This window comes from Panthera leo, chromosome D4 (genome assembly GCF_018350215.1).
Source record: "Panthera leo isolate Ple1 chromosome D4, P.leo_Ple1_pat1.1, whole genome shotgun sequence".
Lineage (NCBI taxonomy): Eukaryota > Metazoa > Chordata > Mammalia > Carnivora > Felidae > Panthera > Panthera leo.
In genome coordinates this window covers 2,541,537-2,558,211 of record NC_056691.1, presented here as the reverse complement: position 1 = coordinate 2,558,211, position 16,675 = coordinate 2,541,537, and the positions used below count along the sequence as shown (strand labels likewise).

Sequence of the window (16,675 nt, the reverse complement as noted above, 5' to 3'; positions counted from 1 at the left end):
TCTTAAAGTTTATGTGATGACTCTCTTCTGCTCCCATTTCACTGACCAAGATAAATACATGGCCACATCTAACTCAGGAACCAGAATGAGATACTACCATACACCCACTGAAATATCTAAAATTACAAAGACCAACAATACCAAATATTGGTGAGGATGTAAAACAACAAGGATTTGTTCACCGTAGTGTGAATAGAAACTGGTATACCCACTTTGGAAAAGTCTGGCATTATCTACTAATATTGGACAGAACATATGACCCAGCAATTCTACTCCTGAGTGTACTGAACAGTAAAGCATGCAAAAGAAACACATACCTGAATGTTCACATCAAGTCCACGCTCGTGAATCCCGTGACAGCCATGAAAATGAGCCTCCTGAATCACCTACCATGGGGAGGTGCGCTACTCTGAACTCACCATCACCCTTCCCACCAGGACCACACTTCCCACAGGCTGTTTCTAGCCAAAAATCAGCCACAGGCAGAATACTAAAGCAGGCTTATTCCTGCAGGACAAGAGACTCCTGTCACTCCCAACTCTGGCTGGAAGACTCCTCACTGGCCTTGCTTAAACTTTCTTAAAACTACACTGCTGTCACCAGACTCTGACTACCAAACATTCTCTATCCCTTTCTCTTCCATATGCAACAGACCAGCAAGGTGCTGACAGCACCCTCACATGTATTTCCTCTGCTACATCTAAATGTGATCCAAACTTGCTGTCTTCTGGCTCTCTGGAGGCTTGAACCAACAGTCTGAAACCAGGAACAACCCAATATTCATCAAAAATGGAATGAAGAGCCATGAAAAGTACAATTCATACGTGAATAAAAAAACAACTCTAGTGACCACATGGTTACATGAATGGCAATTCCACAGTTGGTGTGGATTAAACAACACCAGAGTAAACCGAAGAAATTACTAGTAGTTGCAACCCAAAGATTAGGTTTTTTTTTCTTTCTTTTTATAAACATTTTTTGTTAAGTAATCTCTACACCCAATGGTGGCGCTTGAACTCACGACCCCAAGATCAAGAGTCACATGCTCTACTGACTGAGCCGACCAGGCACGCCCCACCAAGATTAATTCTAAATTAAGACCATTCCACAGACGTGCCACTCTAGGATGCAACTATCCCCACCATTTATGGATCCTGCAGTTCCCACTGTGATTTCTGACCTTAACAGTGACCAGAGCCCTCTAGGATCCTGGGGCTCCCTTTGCAGCTGCAGGGTAAGGCATGAGCACAGAATCCTCCCAGAGTGGGTGACCAGGCCTGTCACAACATTCCAATCTCCCTAAGCCTTTGGATGCCTTCTTCCTCCATGGTATACCAACAGTTTTGGCATCTCAGCTTTGCTTAGACAGACCACCTTTTGTTTCAGGCAATCAACCAGAACTCTAATCCCTCAAGCTACAACACTGATCCAGAACGTCTGCTGATGAGCCCACATCAACAAATACGGCCTAACCAACCTTCAGGTCCCTTCCACCATAATCCCACCCCCCTTAAGATCCATTCCCACAAATATTCCCCAGGTTCCTACCTATACAGTGGCAAACCAAACCATCTTTTGGGTCACACACTGCACCTCCCACTTTGGGGCCTGCTAGGATCATCCCTGGGGGAGGGAAGGCAATTACAGGTTTTCCAGGCAAAGGGGGAATGAAGTTCCTCACACAGGTGACAGAAACGCTGCTTCTACTGGCAAAGGAAGCCCAGCAGAATTTAGGTCTCTAACTTAATGGGAATCTGACCGAATGTCCCTAATCCAATTCTTAGAATCCCATTCTTTATCCATCAGTGCTCCTGCTTACAAATTTGGAATTCAAGATGAATTTTTTTACAGCAGTCAAAGAAACTTTCAGGTCCCTTATGTGGAATCTGAGTTAAGAATTTAAAGCCCTGAGCTCATCATTTCGCTTTGTAATGTTTTAACTTGGCTAGACTGAACCACATCCCCGGTTCTAGTTTGGGCGGGCCATGGGAGAGTTCTAGTGCAGCACCTGTGGCCACACATGTGCAGCCTGCGTTCACTGCTCTTCTGGTCGCCCTCACTGATGCCAGGCAGACTGGGCCCTGCAAGGCTGCTGTGAAGGCTTGCCCTTCCCCCAGGTTCCCAGAGAGTCCTGCCCCCTGTACCACAGGTGCGGTGAGCTCCAGGACAAGGGCCCACCTTGTGCAGGGCACCCACAGCACCAAAGTCAGAGGCAACAGAACTGACACAACTTTCAATTCATCCTGTACAGCAGACCAGACATACCCACAAAGCACCTGGCCAACTACTGCCCAGGGCACGGGTTTGAGCAGTCACGACCCAAGCACCAAGCTGAATACTGGAAAACTAATCATGGGCAAAAACAGGAACAATTTCTGTTTTCACGAAACTCAACATTCTCAAGAAAATAAAAAGTCATTACATTACATTCATTTACAGTATAATTTTGAGAAGAGCAGTAAGGTCAGCAGTGTCTCTAATAGGAGAACTTAACTACAGGGAAGTCAAGAAAAAACTCAAAAACTTCAGAAAGTTGATGGCTGTGGTAGCAGGTAATGGATATACAGAGTTCTCTGGACTATTCTACCTTATTACAAAAATCTGCGAACTCACACAAAAAGAATTTCGTGAAAAAGTGACACTTAAGACAAACTCTAAAGAAAGACTAGGGGAGTGCCTGGGTGGCTTGATCCCTTGAGCATCAACTCTTGATTTCGGCTCAGGTCATGATCTCAAGGTTCATGGGATGAGCCCCGCGTCGAGCTCTGTGCTGACAGCCCTGGGCCTGCTTGGGATTCTCTCTCTCTCCCTCTCTCTCTCAAAAACAAACAGACTTAGGGAGAAAAAGAAAAAAAAAAAAAAAAAAAAAACCTGGAAGAACCGAAACAAGAACCAAAACAAAACATTCCAGGCAGAAGAGAAGAACAGTGCCCCGCGGTCTAGCGGAGAAGGTGCCGGGCACAGAAGAGCGACAGGCGTGGCTGGAGCAAGGAAAACAAAGGGAGATGTGATGCCGGTGAGGCGAGGCACAAAGGATAAAAATTACACATGCCTGTGAGGTCGTGTTATGAAATTGTGTCCTTAAAGCAATGGGAAGCCACTGAGAGTCTTAAGTAAAAAGGTGACATAATCAGATCTACCTTTTTAAACTGGAATTTTTTGACACTAACAAAATTTCAAACATGTTTACCTTTTACCCAACAATCTATCTTAAAGCTATACCTGCAAAAACACAAAATAACAACACATCTACAAGGTTATTCCCCACAGCAGCACACATAACAGCAATAAAATACAAACAACCTGTGTTCACCGTTATGAAACTATAAGCACAAAAGAATGGAAAAGAGCTTGTATAAAGCAATCTCCAGAATGTATTAAATTAAAATAAAAAAAGAACAAAAACCCCACAAAAAACAGAAAAGTGTTGAGTTCTACCTTTTGTTTAAAAAAGGAAAGGAAATAAAAATATGCCAGTGCTTGTATCTGCAAAAACAAAACACTGGAAGAATAAACCAGAAACTAACAAAAAGGGGGCACGAGGGGAACGGTGCAGGAGACAGGAATGGAATGATGTGCCCATACCTCTGTAACACAGCTTTGGCTTCTGAACTGCATAAATGTTTTACATACTGAAAAAACATACATTAAACAAAATGAATGCAATCATTAAGCACTAAAGATTTCGTGAAAATAAACCAAATTAATAATCAAATTGGTAAGAATCAGAAAGAAAATATTTTCAAATCATTTCATAATTCCAAATGTCAACTGTGCATCCTTATGTAGATATATTTTACGAACAAAAAGGACTGTAATGAAATACAAACCAACACTATGCTGTTACTGGTGTTTCCAAACGTCATTTACACTGCAGGACAAAGGGAAGTAATGTTGCAAAGAATGCAAATTTTCAATGTTAGAGAAAAAAGGATGAACTCAAAGGAAAAACCCTGAGTTGTTAAATACGAATTGGAAATATCAATACAAAATCAAGTTGCATGTATTTCCCACATCTGTCTAATGAAAGTAGGGGCATCCCAGTAGCAATAAGGAAACACAGAACCAGATTTTGGTATCTAACTTCCACTCTCCAATAAAAGCAGCTGAAAGAACTGGCTGATAAAGAAAGCACAAAGTGAGTCATAAGCATCTGGTATCAGAAAGCAAGAAATGGTTCAAAGATTAATGGGGTGGCACCAAGGGAAGACACCCAGCTTGAAGGGACTGCATGGTGCCCAAGTTAAGACAAGCTGAGGAAAAAGAATGAGGACTACGTGATTAAAACACTGAATATACCAAAGCCAGGACCTAGATTAATTACTATGATTTAAGATATAAGACTAATTAATGTACAAACATATGGACATGTAGATTCACATGCCTGTGACTACAGAGATCATTTATAGATACACACAAGGCCATATACATACACGTCCAAAAATTACACGTAGGCTCTAAGGATATAACTATAAACAAACTAAAACTTATTATAAATACAATCTAAGTTTTTTAAAAAGTTGTTCTGCCTTTGTAAAAGACAACACTACAATCTAACAACACCTAAAAATGGTATAAAAAATATTTTACTAGTCTCTTCATTTACACTCTCAATATTTGGATAAAGTAAACATCTACGCTGAATGTATCCCTCTCCCTCCACCTCCTCCACCCAAAACACTCATCACATTCAACATTCTAGTGACTCCAGACTGACTCCCCTTGTCCCAAATGACTTCATCCACCGCCTCCCACAGGCTGGACTAGAGATCCTGCGCTGGCAGATTCCTTCAGTCCACCTTTCATGCTGCTTAATGCCTTCCAATGGCTTTCCCCACCTACAGGGTAAACACCAACTGCCTGGATATGGTATGCAGAATTACGTCAAACCTAGCCCCAAATTCCTGCTACACAGAATGGCCCTGCCAAACTACAGCTGGTGTCAGCATTGGTAATGTCATCATCACCAGCATCGGTACCCACAGGGCACCTACTACAGGGACCTAGAAGTTTGCACTTGATGAGGTAGGTGTTCTAATCCCATCTAACAGATAAACACGCATAGGAGTAAATGCTAACACAGGGCAATCTTTGGTTGGGATTCAAATCCAGGATGGTCTCAAACACTCTCTGCGCACCTCTGCTGTGGCTGTCCTTCTCTGCTCTCCTGCTCTATACTCTTGATCCTTCTCGGGCATCACCTTCTCCGCCAAATGCTCTCAGCATCAAATTCCCTCACCACATGCAGGCAGATCTTCCCCACCAGACTGAAAGGTCTGCAAGGGCACATCTTTATGTATTATTGCCCATACATGACTCATTTTATTAAGAACAAAGATTCGATTAAAAATTGCATTGAATACTGGGGCACAACTTATCAAACTGTTCACTTGAACATTAAAAATACCATGCAAAGTTCAAAAGCAGGAAGAAAAGGAAATCAACAATGACTGGCAGGGGCTGTTGCATTTCAGGACTGCACCGGGAACCCTACAAATTCAGTTAATGCTCAAGATGGCCTCGTGCGACAACTCAGAAATGGCAAGTTCAAAAGGCCAAGAGGTGGCGGGGTGGGAGTGGGAATCAGTTGTGTGGCTTCAGACCAGGACGGAGTGGGGCTGGATTTCCACCCAGACACCGCAGAGTTGAAGGCCACACTATCTCCATGGCCAACTCCAGAGCCCACAGCCTTCTCACAACGCCATAATGTCTGCCAAACTGAACAACATACTTGGGCAAAATAGTTGATTCCCTCTTCCAAGTTCTTCTCATTCAAGGAACAGGGAAAGAAAACATTCAATTAAGCATCAATAAACATAAGCAAGTATTTACGTAGATACGTATTAACTGCTCTTTCTCAGCAAATTAAGATCCTGTTAACAGCTAAACCAAAAGAAATACTCAACAGCATTATTTTTAATCTCTAAATAACCCATGTGATTAATTCTTCAGATACAGCATCCCTACCATGTAATTTTAATGTACCAAGAAAAAACTGCTAACAATTAAGAAGTACAGTGAGTGAAGCTGTAAATGATGGACAATCAAGTAAATCACCGGACACTGAAAACACTATTATCAAATTTCTCAACTTATGACTTCAAGTTAATAATCCTCATATCTTATGACTAACAGCCAAATTTGAGATACTGCCATAAGATGCACAGGCACACACAAACCCCATCAACGTCCCAGTTCACACTTCAGGGACAGGTACCATTATCTAACACGCTCTGTATGGACAGCAATGATCAACACTTCATCGTCACCTGAATTTCATGGGTGTTAACAAATGTTCCATTAAAAACACATCAAAAAGAGATCTGCCACCAACCATGGGAACAGTACTGCAGTATTTCTCAAGGCCCTTGATTCGATGAAATGAATTGTGACCCTAATAGAGAACAAAACACAGCACTGTTTCCCAAATTTAGGTGACCAAGGAACCCTTTGTTTTTCCTGTAGTATATCTTAGACCTAGACTCACAGAGACACTACCTTAAACAACACTTCAGATATTCCAAAACTAAGTAAATGCCTTATTCTGAATTGGTAACTAAGGGTACTGTCAGAAACAGTAGTGGTGGAATTTCTGGGATTTATCCAAGGCTTTAAAAAATATATACACATATATAGACAAATATATATTAAACATAGAGAACTACAGGCCTTTTTTACCTTACACATTTCACAACATCTTAACAGTAACCATTTCGCTACTCAAGACCAAAACTAAAAACATTCTATTTTATTTCTCACTAGAAACTAACACCTACTATCCATAATTTTGACATAAACATTGTGCGACCTTTACTCGTTACCAAGTCTAATAACGAATGGTTTCTGTAAACTCCCGGCTCTTCCAATTTCGGGGTGTCTGACCATCAGCCAAGGCTGGGGGAAGGAACTGAGGAGGTTCCTGGTTGATGTGACCCCATGTGAAGTGTCACCACCTCTAAAAGGATGCTCACAACCTCTAAGAGCATTCTCAAACTCAACCTGCCCCGGGATACACCACCAAGGGTAGGCCGGATTTCCATTTCCTAACAAAAGCTGTGTGGAAAGCGGTCACAGCCCTCTCCCTCCACCCTTTCCAGACCAGAGTTCCTTCCAGAAAATTCCAACACAGGAAAGTTACAGGTGTTCACGTCTCGGAAGGTATGTCGTCTCCAGCTGCCGTGGCGTCACACGCTCGAGTGTGCCCGGTGCCGCCTCCTGATGCTCCCGCTAGCGCAGCCCCTCCACCCGCGTATCCCACCCCGATGTGCATGGAAACTCCCGCTCCGACCCCAGGTCCCCCAGCGCACGGCACGCGACACCGCGTCCGCACGACCCCGCTGCGTCAACATGCGTGGTGCGCCCCCCTTGCGGCCTCTCCCACCGGGGCCCCCAGAGCCCACCCCGAGCACTGCGCAGCTTCTGCGTCGCCCCATCCATCCCGGCGCCCGGGGCGCAGCGCGCTCAAGGTCACTCGGGAGGCTGGGGCGCGAGGGGCGGCCCCGGGCGGGGGCGGGGCGGGGGGGGGGGCGACCCGAGCCCGCAGCGCCCCGCCCCTCCCCCCGCCCGGGAGGGGGGGGTCCCGTCCCGCGCCACGCCCGGCCGATTATGCAACGCTCCTGCGCCCCGCCCCCGCCGCCCCCCGCCCGCCGGCGCCCAGGCCTGCGGAACAAAGCGCGCGGGGCCCGCGGCCGGGAGGGCCGGGCGGCCGCCATGTTGGCGGGGGCGGCGAACAAAGGCGCGCGGCCGGAGCCCGAGGCCCCCCACCCGAGGCCCGGCCGGCAGGGGGCGCTGTGCAGGCGCCGCCCGCGCCCGGACAATGCACCGCGGCCCGGCCGCCGCTCCCCGGGCGCCGCCGCCGCCCCGCAGCGCGCCCCGCCCGCGCCCCCCTCGCGGCCCTAGCTCTCCACCCTCCGACCCGCGGCACGCGGGCCTCACCTGCCGGCCGCCGAGGCCGCCGTCCGCAGCCCGCGGGCCCCGCCGTCCCGCGCCGCACTCCCGCCCCGGCCCGACCGAGCCAGACGGCGCCGCCCCGCCCCCGCTCCGCTCCGCGGCCGCCGCCGCCCGCCCCCGGCCGCACGGCGCACGCGCACTGCGCTCGCCGACTGCGCCGGCCGCGCCGCCCGGCCCCGGCCCAACGGGCCGCACTGCGCAGGCGCCGCAGACGGCGGGCGGGGTCTGGCGGCAGGGCGGAGCCTAGAGGGCCTCGGGGCGCGGCCTGGAGCCCCGAGCGGATCGGGGGCAGCTCACCTGCAGGCGGGGCGGGGCCTGGCGGAGCAGCGGTATACGGCCCGGGAGCCGGACTAGGCGGGAGGCGGGACTGGGCCTGGTGCGACTCACCAGGCCGCGAGGCGGGGAAGAGGCGGGACGGAGCGCGACAGGGCCTGGCGGCTGGGTGGAGCCCGGCGGGCGGCGGGCGGGGCCTGGGGCTGCTCACCTGGCGGCGGGTAGGGCGGGCCAGACGAAGCTGGACCTGGCCCGGCGGCCGGGCGGGGAATGGCGCCACTCGCCCGGCGGTCGGGCGGATGCGAAGGGACGGCGCGGGACGGGGCCTGGGGGCCGGGAGGGGCCCAGCGACCGGGCAGGGCTGGGAACTGCTCACCTGGCGGCGGGGCTGGTGCGGCTCTCACGGGCCTAGTGGGCGATGGGGCCTGGCGCCGCTCACCTGGCAGCTGGGCGGGCGGGACGGAGCAGGGCGGGCCCGACGCCGCTTTCTCCGGGGGGCGGCGTGGGCGGCCGGGGCGGGGCCGGGCGGGGCTCTCACCTGGTGGCGCCGGGGGCAGCTGGGCGGGGCCCCGGGGCGGGCGCGCGGGGCCGGCCCCCAGGTGTGCGCGGGGAAGGGGCGGTGTTCGGGGCGTCGAGCCCCGGGAGCCTGGGGCGCCAGGGCTCGCGCCGGAAGTCAGGCATCCTGGGAAGTTTCGTTTTCGTTCAGTGGGAGGACTTTCGCGGATGGACCTGCCCTCCTCATTCTTGGATCTAAGCAGTAAGTCGTCCTGCAGCGCGCACGCCGCCCGGGTGGATGAGGCCGGGTACGGTGGTAGGGGCGTCCGCGGGCTGAGCCGTGGCTACGTTGACACTGGCCACACGCCGGGTAGGGCGCCAGCCCCAGCCCGGCCCGTTCCCCGTGCGCGGACCCGCGGCCGCACTGCGCCGCCGCCGGGCCTCGCCCACCCACCTGCCCTGCCGGGAGGCGGAGGGACGCTCTGCGGACCGGGGTCCCGTTCGGACCAGAACCGGTTCTCGCCCACCCACCTTCTTCGCCGGGCGAGGGAGGGGCGCCCTGCGGACCCGGGTCCCGGTCCGACCAGACCCGGGCCTCGCCCACCCACCTCTGTCCCGCCGGGGACGGGGGGGGGAGGAACCCGGGCCTTGTCCACCCACCCACCTGTGACCTTGAGAACCCAGCCCCCGCCACACACAAGAGAAGTAGCCTAGCTGTCCTCCGAAATTGGGAACCAGGCGTTCCCAAGGTCGCTCGAGAACTCGTTTGACTTGTTTTACCCAAGATGCCCTTTGAGTGTTTTGTTGTTTGTTTGCGGGAGCATGGGGAGAGGAAGGAAAAGAGAAACAGTTTTGACTCCTGATGAGATGAGTGCAGGAGCTGAATACTGGGTCTCAACCCCCACCCTGCACTCCACCCTGGAGCTCTGTGCGCACAGCCCTCCACTCTCCGGAGCTCTCCCCTCCCCCACCCCGGCCGCCCACTAGCGAGGTGTCTTCGAACAGGGAGCAGGGCACAGAGGGGACTTGGTTCCTCGAGCGCAAACGGGCAGCCACCTCGTAGTAAACCGCCTCACGGACTGCTGTCAGGTCGGATGACAGAACTTTTGGAGAACACACTAGGCTCTCACGTGCGGCCCAGCGAGCTGCTAGTTAGCAATGCCCTCTGGGATTTTACTGGCACCTTCTTCTTTCCTCTCAAATAAGACTGATATGTGCCTGCTCAAGCAATTAAAGGTCATCTCAGGTGACACACTTGGCGAGCACAGGGAGTTCACAGGCCAACTAGAGGGCCAGTTTAGACACAAATACGGAAGCGTGTGGCTGTGCTCACCAGTGGGGATGTGTTGAAGGGTTGATGCTTTCACTTGTGTTTCACGTGCATGGAGCACATCAGGAGCCCAGAGGAGCGGGAAAGAGGCAGGTGCGGAAGGGTCCACTGGTTGAACACTGCAGTGGCATCCCCTGGGTTTCTCCACCTTGCCACTATGGACATCTGAGGCTGAGTAATTCTTTTTTAAGGAGGATGTTTGGCAGCGTCCCTGGCCTCTACTGACCAGATGCCCTGAGCACACACCTTCCCCAACATTTTGACAACCAGAAATGTCTCCAGTCAAAGCTAAATGTGTCAGCCCATCCCCTCCCTCCTGGAGAAGTCCTGGTTTAAATTTTGCCTGTAGCGATGGTCACTGGGAGCTATCGACAATGCACAGGCCAGGGAGGTGAGCCACCCTATGTCAGCTAGGGTGGCACTTCCAAGGGACGCAACCACCATTCCTGCCAGAAGTATCTCACCCCCGCCCCTCAGAAGCCTTGCTCATTAGCATGCTGAATGTCAAAAATTACACCCAATTAAATCTGCCAAAAATATTGGGAGAAAACGAGAAAAGCTGGGGAATCAGGCCAGACACAGGAGACTGCAACCAAATCCATCACATGACCCTCGAACCTACACTACTTTGAAGGAAAGAAGCAACCAAAGAGATGAGGGGAACAGTTGGAAGATTTTACATATGGAATGTATTTCAGAGAGAGTATAATTGAATTATCCTTAATGTGTCAGTGTGACGATGTCTGTCACGAGAATGCCCTTGTCCTTAGGAGGTTTGTCTTGGATTATTTGAAAAATCAAGAGTCCTAGTGGCCACAACTTTCAGATGGTTCAGAAATATATGTATTTTACAGAGAGATAAAGCAAATGTAACAAAAATGCTAACATTTTGTGATGAGTGTGTGTGGTTCATTGTCCAATGCAAACGAGTCTGGAAAACTGAAATTTTTCAAAATAACAGGTTGGAAAAGTTGGGCGGAGCCCCAGTTATCGCATGAATCTCTAGGGTGCTAAGTAAGCATCCCCTGCTGTCTTCCAGCTCATTGACCAAGCATTTCCAGAAACTTAAATATAGAGCTAGTTTCTGCAAGTTTCCCAACCACACTTGACTTCTGGAGATTAGGTCAGAAAAGCCTACATGTATTTTTCCTCCTGCGGGAACTTTATTTCTGGCAAGTATCAATTGGCATGTTAACCGTTCCAAACCTCTACGAGGCGTATGTCTCTTAATATTGAGTCCCTGGGCTCCCACTTGGGGAGAAGGGAATTTCTGCCCCAGAGATGAGCACATCTGTGGTGGGAGAGTGGGGTGAGCTCAGACCCACAGTGGACCTTGATGTATTGGTGTACTTACCCCGCTGACATTGATGTGATCGTTGGAAACCAGTCTTCAGAAGCTTTTTCAGAGTAGTTACGTTTATCATAAAATAATCCAATTCTTGAACACGGCAAAAAGTATTCTAAACGCATCATGCATACTACACACAGGAATAATTCTCTATTCGTGTAACTAGGTGGATGAGTTTGACAGTCTGCTAGTTACCTTGTAGGTAAGGATGCTCTCTCACCATTGGCCACCTGGGTCACCTCCTCCAATTGACCCAATGCCCTGCTACTCCCAGACTGTGGGGGCCGAGGCTGATGAACTGGGAACATTCAGGGTTCTTCCATGTCTAACACATCAGTCCTTAAGATCAGAGCTCCTGCTGGCCCTGCCACTCCCACCTGTGGCTACAGGTTTATGGCTACACTAATTAGGCAGCCTTGTGTGAATCCTGATGAGGTGGTGGCCCGGCCAGGACAGAGGCATCTGTTCTCCAATGGTCCTGATAAGGCACTGGGGCTAGATCTCTGACCAAAAGCCACGTTAATATACACCCTGCAGAGGTCTAGGGCTGTCATCCAGTGCGGAGGTGACCAGAGCCTGTAGACACGGTCAGCAGTGGGACCAGAAAGAAGGGACAGTACGTTCGAGTCCACAAGAATATGCTCGGTGGAGGGAATCTCGCATGGCTCTAGGGAAATGTTTGCTGAAAGAGTGACCCCAGGAGAAACCTCAGGAGCACAGGTCAGCCGTCTGGTCAACTGTGCAGCTTCCTCCCCGGTTGGCTCCTGCCTCCCTCCAGGTCATTTTCTACACTGCAGGCAAAGAAATGCTTTCAGGTGTCTCCTCAGAAGCCTCCCATGACCACCTGCACAAGTGGGTGGTTCTCTGCTGTTCCCTTTTACACACGTCCTTGTTCATTTCTCTTTGGAGCACCGATGCTCGTTTGTGCTTACGTACCGCACTGATTGGTTTACATGTGCATTGCCTGTTCCCCACCCTGTCATAAAGTCTAGATGGCAGGGACAAGAGCTGCTGCCCTCATCAATATACCTCCTACAGGGCAGGAAGGACCCAACAGCTATTTATTATGTGAAGGTATGACTTGTTCTGGGAATACTGGATCACAAATGCCAGCACACTGGGCAGTTTCAGTTCTCATTACCTATGCTCACAAGGTTGTGTCAAGGATCAAAATAAACCCTGTACAGCCCTACACACACACAAGGGAGTTTCACCATCCAGGAGGAGACGACTGAAGATGTTCAGTCGGCTTTATGGGGTGGCTGCCGAGTCTGTCTGGGGCTCGAGAGAATTTAGAGAATCAGGAAATACAGGAGACGATGTGGAAGGCCCTGATAATAATGCTGGGGGACAGGATTTGGGCTGAACGGAGTGCTTTTGGGAAGGATAATATAGTAATAACTTCCAAGCCACCAGCAAACTGGATACTCGATAGTAGGGAGTTACTGCTTCATTGGGTGGTATTACCGTTGGGTTAAGAAGGACAAAATCCTCATTTAAAACATGTCCTAAAGATCTTGATCAACTGTTACGAGGATAATACAACTCTGCTGATTTCTCTCAGCAGATTAGTTTTGACTGTTTTCGAACTTTACAAAAATGGAATCAAACAGTGACGGGCCTGCATACCACATACTCTTTAAGTAGCATTCGTGCCTCGCCAGCAGTACCGTGTGCAACCTGGAAGACAGGTGCTGTAGGGTATACCCCTGGAAGTGGGGTTGATGAATGAAGTACATGTGTTCATAGATTGCAACCTATACAATGATATCAGAATTTTAGATCTTTTTTTAAAAATGTTTATTCACTTTTGAGAGAGTGTGTGCACGTGCACAAGCAGGGTAGGGGCGGGGGGAGACAGAATCTGAAACAGGCTCTGAGCTGTCAGCGCAGAGCCCAGGTCAGGGCTTAAACCCACAAACCACGAGATCATGACCCGAGCCGAAGTTGGACACTCAACAGACTGAGACACCCAGGAGCCTCCAGAATTTTAGATCTTGGCCAATGTAGTAGGTGAACAAAACCATATCTCATGATACTTTACGTTTGCATTTCTCTCATTATAAGAGAAACCGGTCTTTTTCCGTGTGTTTAAAAGTCATTTGATCCTAAGGAATCCACTAAAAACTATTAGAAGTAATAAAGGAGTTCACAAAGTTGCAGGATATAAGATCAATACACAGCAATCAATTGTGGGTTTGTGTAATAGCCATGAGCAAACTGAAAGTGAAATTAAGAAGACCGTTCCGGGGCGCCTGGGTGGCTCAGTCGGTTAAGTGTCCGACTTCAGCTCAGGTCACGATCTCACGGTCCGTGAGTTCGAGCCCCGCGTCGGGCTCTGGGCTGATGGCCCAAAGCCTGGAGCCTGCTTCCGATTCTGTGTCTCCCTCTCTCTCTGCTCCTCCCCCGTTCATGCTCTGTCTCAAAAATAAATAAACGTTAAAAAAAAAAATTAAAAAAAAAAAAAAAAAGACCGTTCCTACACTGTGGATGGACCTAGATGGTATTATGATAAACCAGACAAATACCATATTATTTCACGTATATGTGGAATCTAAAAACACAAAGCAGGGGCGCCTGGGTGGCTCGGTCGGTTAAGTGTCCGACTTCGGCTCAGGTCATGATCTCACGGTCCGTGGGTTCGAGCCCCGCATCAGGCTCTGTGCTGACCGCTCAGAGCCTGGAGCCTGTTTCAGATTCTGTGTCTCCCTCTCTCTCTGCCCCTCCCCTATTCATGCTCTGTCTCTCTCTGTCTCAAAAATAAATAAATGTTAAAAAAAAAAAATTTAAAAACACAAAGCAGAAACAGACCCATAAATGCAGAGAACAAACTGGTGGTTGCCAGAGGGGAATGGGGTAGACAGACGGACAAAATGGGGGAAGGGGAGTGGGAGACATAGGCTTCCAGTTACAAAATGACTAAGTCACAGGAATAAAAGGCACAGCCCAAGGAACGTAGTCAGTGGTACTATGATAGTGTCGTATGGTGATAATACCACGATTGTGGGGAGCACAGCATAGCCTATAGACTTGTGGAATCATGATGCTGTACACCTGAAAAGTCATGTAATGTATGTCAACTATACTTGATTTTAAAGAAAAATGAAAAAAATTTTTAATTAAAAAAAATACTCCTGGGGCAACTGGGCAGCTCAGTTGGTTAAGTGTCGACTTCAGCTCAGGTCATGATCTCGTGGTTTGTCAGTTTGAGCCCCACACAGGGCTCTGTGCTGACAGCATGGAGCCTGCTTTGGATCCTCAGTCTTCCTCTCTCTCTCTCTCCCTCCCCCCCCCCCATTTGTGTTCATGTGTACTCTCTTCTCTCAAAAAAGAATAAACTTTAAAAAAATTTTTTAAAAAATATTCCTTTTATAATAGATTTCAAAAGACTAAAATAGGAATAAATTTAATAAAAGAAATGCAAATTTATACCCTGAAAACTGCCAAATAAGTTGTGCTGAAATTAAAGAACTGAGTTGCAGACTAAAAGACTTAATGTTTATAGATTGCGATCCCCCCCAAATTGATCTCTGGGTTCAGTGCAATCCCTATCAAAATCCCAGCTAACTATTTTTGCAAAAATTGACCAATTTGTGTGCAAATTTAAGGGATCCAGCATAGACAAAGCAATATTGAAAAAAAAAGAATAAAATTTGAGGAATCACACTCCTCAATTTTGAAACTTCCTACAGGGGTACTTGGGTGGCTCAGTTGGTTGAGCGTCTGACTCTTGATTTTGGCTCAGGTCATGATCTCACAGTCATGATTTCAAGTCCCATGTCTGGCTCAATACTGATAGCATGGACCCTGCTTGGGATAGAGGGCTTGTATATAGAACATATAAAGAACTTACAATTATAAAACAACAAACAACTCAATTAAGAATGGACCAAGGGTTGGAGTAGATAATTCTCCCAATACAATCAGCAAATGGCCAGTAAGCACAGGAAAAGATGCGCAATGTCATGAACTATCAAAAGGGCCATATATGGTATGGTTCCACTTCTATAAATGTCCCTAACAGGCAAATCCATAGAGACAGAAAGTAAACCAGTGACTGCCCAACATGGGGTGGGGTGGCGGGAGGGGGGTGGTAATTAAAATGCTCCAGAATTGTGGTGATGGATGATATGAATATACTCCCCTTCAAATGCCATTGAATTGTACAGTATAAGTGGGTGAATTGTCTAGTACATGAATTATATCTTAAAATAAGCTGCTAAATAAAAGGATAAAACATGGGGCACCTGGGTGGCTCAGTGGGTTAAGCGTCTGACTCTTGGTTTCAGCTCAGGTCATGATCTCGCGGTTCATGAGTTCAAGTCCCACTCAGGCTCTGTGCTGGCAGTGCAGAGCCTGCTTGGGATTCTCTCTGCCCCTCCCCTACTTGTGCTCACTCTCTCTCTCTCTCTCTCTCTCTCTCTCTCTCAAAAGAAATAAACTTAAAAAAATTTTTAAATAAAAGAATCGAACAGAAAAAAGTCATTGGATAGTTATTTCTTATTTATTGTCCATGGCCTCAGTCTACTCTTCCATTTGGATTTTTATTTTATTTTTCTCCTTTATTTACAAAAACTCTTTACACATTGAAGAATATTAGTCTTTTATCATATGCTAGCAAAATTTTTACCTAACTTTTCATTTGTCCTTTTTTTTTCCTGGTATCTGTTTTCATGCAAAGCTTTAAAAAGTTTTATACAAATTTATTATTCTTATATCACTTATATCACTTCTTCAGTTTTTACCATGTTAGAAAGACCTTACCTATGATGAGATAATACATGAGAGGAAAAATCTCATGTTCAGAAAACTTTTTTTTGTTGTTCTTTAGGAATTTAGAATTACAGATTATGGGGCACCTGGGTGGCTCGGTCAGTTAAGCGTCTGACTGTTGGTTTCAGCTCGGGTCATGATCTCACAGTTGTAAATTCGAGCCCTGCACCCAGCTCTGCGCTGACAGCACAGAGCTGGGGATTCTCCCTCTCCATTCTCTCTATGGCCCTCCCCAGCTCATGCACACACGCACACTCTCTCTCTGTCTCTCTCCCTCTCTCTCAAATAAACTTTTTTTTTTAATTTTTAAAATGTATTGGGGCGCCTGGGTGGCTCAGTCGGTTGGGCGTCCGACTTCGGCTCAGGTCATGATCTCACGGTCCGTGAGTTCGGGCCCCGCGTCGGGCTCTGTGCTGACAGCTCAGAGCCTGGAGCCTGCTTCGGATTCTGTGTCTCCCTCTCTCTCTGACCCTCTCCCATTCATGCTCTGTCTCTCTCTGTCTCAA

General features: G+C 48.7%; 1 protein-coding gene across 3 annotated transcripts in view; it reads right to left on the bottom strand.

Annotated features, from left to right (window-relative positions):
• The window catches only part of SPIN1 (spindlin 1), a 73,690-nt gene extending 64,966 nt beyond the window's left edge, over nt 1-8,724 (bottom strand). For 2 of the 3 annotated variants that reach the window (XM_042912181.1, XM_042912183.1), the window contains exon 1: nt 7,936-7,979. The gene's annotated coding sequence lies outside the window, so the exon portion shown is untranslated. Of the gene's footprint in view, nt 1-7,935; nt 7,980-8,599 lie in introns of those variants that run through there. The other variant, XM_042912182.1, reaches the window with a different exon arrangement.
• Nucleotides 8,725-16,675: the final 7,951 nt, after the last annotated feature.